We start from the raw sequence: 4,843 nt of genomic DNA, 5'->3' as shown, positions 1-4,843 counted from the left end.
TATTAATATACTCTTGCAAGAGGGTGCGGAGCAATCAGGCAAGCAAGCACACCAATTATTTCTAAAGCACCTCCTCCTATACCTCTCCACGGACCGGAAAATAACAAAGACCCTCCCTCAGTGTGGCATTGGTATGCCAGCCAAGGGGTACAGACTAATCCGAGCGTGCTAAAAAGGACACATGACAGCCCTCCCCATATATACACGTATTCATTCCAAATAAGGTCACAGATATTTGCTGTTTAATGCATTCTTCTAAGTCATTAAACTTAGGTATTCATCAATGTCATGGAATCCGAGGCCAGTCAGTCCCCCTGTTCCTTGGCCTGGTCCAACACACCTGTCAGCCACTTTTAATTGGTTCAGGGTCCAGGGATGTTCTTTTCCTTAGCTAACCATCTTGAGTTCCTGGGAGTAAGCACATATGGATTCTTTATTGCTGTTCATCCTACAGCTGATTATTTTGTCTTGCCAACCCAACATTCTCACCCGGCTGTGACTCTCCATTTGGCCCTGACCTTTGCCCTTGTGTCTTTTCCTAGCATCAGCAGAATAGCAGCTGCTCAAATTTTGATTCGTTCTGTTTAAGGACATATATGGATCAGGTATAGATTATATTGGTATAGCAATACCATTAATATGTGTTTCTTGCCAAAACCTTATTCTGTTTCTCACATCTCCCTGCAGTGGGGGCTTTTTCCGCTCTGCCTCAGGGGAAGGGAGGGACTGGAAGAGGCTGTTTGTTCCGACTTCGTGTCATCCCTATAGGTGATGGCCTTATTTCAATCACAGGCAATATAAAAGATGTTTATAATCATCCTCTCCTGGATTCGTTTGCAAGGACTCGTGCCGTTGTTTTCTTGTCCTCTGTCTCATCTTCACAACAGCCTTGTAAGGTAGGCTAGGTTTATGCGATAGTCCAGTGCGATAGTCCAGCTCACACTTTAAAGCTAGTCGCTCACAAAGTAGAATTTTTGCCCCCAAGGTCCCTGTGGCGGAAGAGGCCCACTTTGACTTACAGATTCTGGTTCTGCCAGCCCCCCTCCGTGGCTTGCGCCAATTCCCGGAGGGTGCTATTCCACCTCTGCCCACTAGGGTACGCTGCCACCACTGTCCTGCTGGGGTCTTCCTGCCAGGAGGGACAGACTCCTCGACTCCCCTTCTCAAACTGAGGCCTTGCCTCTTGGTCTCCTGCTGCCCAGCGCCAGGTTACTACAGGGACCAAATTTCTTCTTTGGGGAGCCCCTGGAGGATTGGCAATGGGTGCCTTGACTGGTTGCCTCCCCCCTTCTGGAGACTCTCCTCTTAACGTGGCGTGGTCTAAGGTGGCTGGGGGAACTACGTGGTCTAGAGAACACTCCCAGCTTCACAGAGTAAAATATTTATTACAAAGAGAAGAAGGCTGCAAGCATGCACAGCACCAGATCAGCAACCAGAAGAACAAAGAAAGGTTGGTCATGATCACATCCTCTGTCCCTGGTTCTAAAACTCACTCTACTAGACGTTGAAACAGAGCAGGCAATTTCAAGCTTAGTAAGTTGGAAACTGTTCTAAAGGTGTCTCATTACGTCTGGCTCCCGCCAGCCAGACTCAGACGCATGTTCAAGGTGGCCGCCAGCCTGCTGACCAGAGCTCCGCAGTCTGTCGTTGTCCAAGGACCAGCCTCAAGAGAGCCTCCCTCCTGTGAGTAGGCACCTCCTACATCACTCTCCAATAATTCCCTCTAAGTTGAGTTAGTGTGAGCCAGCTCACAGTTTTTTAGCCTCCGGCTCACACATTTTTGTCTTCGCTCAGGAAGGAGGGCTCCAGAGCAGTGTTCCCTCTAAGCTGAGTTAGTGTGAGCTAGCTCATAGTTTTTTAGCCTCCAGCTCACAGATTTTTGTCTCAGCTCAGGAAGGATGGCTCCAGAGCAAGCTAATTTATGCAGTAGCCAAATTGCTCACTCACAACTGAGCCTGTTCGCGGGGAGGGCGGGTTATAAATTTAAATAAATAAATAAATAATACAAGTAGCTCACAAAGTAGAATTTTTGCTCAGAAGACTCCACAGCTTAGAGGGAACATTGCTCCAGAGCAAACTTGATTTATGCAGCAGCCAAATCGCTCGCTCACAACTTTAATGCCAGTAGCTCTGAAATTTGAATTTTTGCTCACGAGACTCCACAGCTTAGAGGGAGCATTGCTCTCCACCGCTTTTGTCCTCGTCCGCCCAGGCCCCAGGTGCATCCTGGGAGCCCTTCCTGAAAGGCCTTCTGGGAAATCCCCAGGAGTCACCTGGAGATTCCTAACACCAAATGCCTCAGCGACCTCGCAACCCGAGTTATTTGCGTAAGTATGGCTGGCAATCGACTGAGCTTCCTGTCGTTCCAGAGAGGAGAGACGAACAATTGCCTTCTGAAACTCAAAAGGGGCGGAGGGGGAAAGGCCTTGTGTCCCCGTCCCACAGCAGAGAGGGAACTTTGGTCAGGGATGCAAACAAACAGCTAGATTCCGTTCCAGGAGCACCGCAGAGAACACGCTCAGGAGCTGCGTCAAAAGCATTGACTGGAAGTGAAGCTTTCAAGGAAGGTGTTATGTAGTGGGTTGCCGCATGGATAAACGACCGACGACAACGTGGTGCACGGCACGCTTTATTTGGTACACAACAAGAACAAAGAAGAAACGGCTGGCTATATACATACCTGGGGACACACCCCTGGTCACCATTGGTGGGTTTGAATCTCCCGCCATGGTTCCCATTGGTTCCCCAGTGGAGGGACTAGGAGCCTAGTCCCTATTGTTCTTCCAGAGCCTGCAGAAGCGCACAGGAGCTGAGCTCCGGCAGTAAAGAGCCCAGGGCACATGCTTGAACATCACACACGAGCGGTCATTTCGGCTCCCCCAGCTCTCCTGAGGGGCTCTTTTAAAAGTTATAGTGGCTCCCGCCGCTGGCGCCTGCGGCAACGGCCATGCAAGTTGGGCGCGAAACGTTCCCCCAGCTCCCTGGGCCCCGGGGTGGCAGCCTTGGACTCCTACGGGCAAATTCCACATCACACGCGAGAGGTCGTTTGGGCTCCCCTAGCTCTCCTGAGGGGCTCTTTTAAAAGTTATGGCTGCTGCTGCCGCTGGCAGCTGCACCAATGGCCGCGCGGGGAGGGTGCGAAACATTCCCCCGGCTCCCTGGACCTAAGGGTGGTGGCCTTCAACTCCTAAGGGCACATGCGAGAGGTCGTTTCGGCTCCCCCAGCTCTCCTGAGGGGCTCTTAAAAAAGTTATGGCCGCTGCCACTGGGGGCAGCAGCTGCAATGGCCGCGGGGGTGGGGCCAAAATGTTCCCCACCTCCCTGCGCCCCAGGAGTTGACCAAGAGTTTGCCACCCTACAGAGAGCAGAGGCCTCCTGAGATCTCTCCTGCACCCCTCCCTGAGGGGGATCCTCCCCTAACCTGAGTCCAGCCACTGTTTCAACACCACCCCAAAGAAGGTCCAGTCCAGGATGTGGCCCTGATGCTGGAGACAGGGAATGTGAGAATCCACAGGCTTTCCATACTGACACAAGACCACCCCCAGCGCATGAAGGAAGCACAAAGCCTCCGCTTGAAAATCCCACTCTTCTCTCTCATTGGCTCCCCCTATTGTGTGGGGGTGGAAGGGGCCATCGAGTCTCAGCTGCCCCGTAGCCACGCCAGAGTTTTCAAGACAAGAGCCATTCAGAGTTGACCAAAATTGGAAGGTATTTTCTTTATACTGAATTTTGCCCTGTTAATGTGAGTTTATTTTACATTGTGGCACACGTTAATATTAGAAACCTTTTCCCCATTGTTTATTTCTAGACACACAAAGGAAGGACAGGATTGCCCATTGGAAACAATGGGAGAGACTTGAAGGCCCACTGGAAAGGAACTTGGGTTTTGAGAAGGGTAAGGTCCAGTGTTCCCTCTAAGCTGAGTTAGCGTGAGCTAGCTCACAGTTTTTTAGTCTCCAGCTCACAGATTTTCATTTTGGCTCAGGAAGGAGGGCTCCAGAGCAAACTAATTTATGCAGCAGCCAAATTGCCTGCTCCCAACTTTAACGCCGGTAGCTCACAAAGTAGAATTTTTGCTCACAGGACTCCCCAACTTAGAGGAAGCATTGGTAAGGTCCTCTGTCCCCCTCATGGATCACTGCCTTGTCATGGCGATGGGGCTTGCGTGGTTCGATGAGGCTGTGGGCTATGCCGTGGAGGGCCACCCAAAACAGACAGGCCACAGCAGAGAACTCAGACCTTCCCTGGAGAAGGAAATGGCAACCCACTCCAGTATTTTTGCCAAGAAAACTCCATGGACAGTATCAAAAGGCTAACAGATATGACGCCGGAAGATGAGCCCCTCAGGTCGGAAGGTGTCCAATATGCTACTGGGCAGGGGTCATTTCGTAGAAAAAGAGCTAGGGGGACTCATTAGCATAACTCATTAGCATATGCCACACCCCCTGACATCACTGGAAGTGTGTCCTCCCCACAGCCGGCGGCGACCTCCAGCGGGCACCAGCAGGGAGCTCCAGGCCCCGCCCTCCCGCACCTCACCCGGGGGGATGGCGTCCCCCCGCGTCCCCCCCAAATGACCCCTGTCCCTCCCGCACCTCACCCGGGGGGATGGCGTCCCCCCGCGTTCCCCCCCCAAATGACCCCTGCTACTGGGGAAGAGCAGAGGGCAAGTACAAGTAACCCCAGTAAGAGTGAAGCGGCTGGGCCAAAGCTGAAAGGAAAGTCCGATGCTGCAAAGAACAATACAGCATAGGAACCTGGAATGTAAGATCTATGAATCAAGGTAAGCTTGACGTGCTCAAAAATGAGATGGCAAGACTGAACATTGATATCTTAGGAATCA

Source organism: Gekko japonicus, unplaced genomic scaffold, assembly GCF_001447785.1.
Source record: "Gekko japonicus isolate JY-2015 unplaced genomic scaffold, Gekko_japonicus_V1.1 scaffold3881, whole genome shotgun sequence".
Lineage (NCBI taxonomy): Eukaryota > Metazoa > Chordata > Lepidosauria > Squamata > Gekkonidae > Gekko > Gekko japonicus.
The sequence above is the reverse complement of the archived record's forward strand: the minus strand, read 5'-3'. Positions refer to the sequence as shown.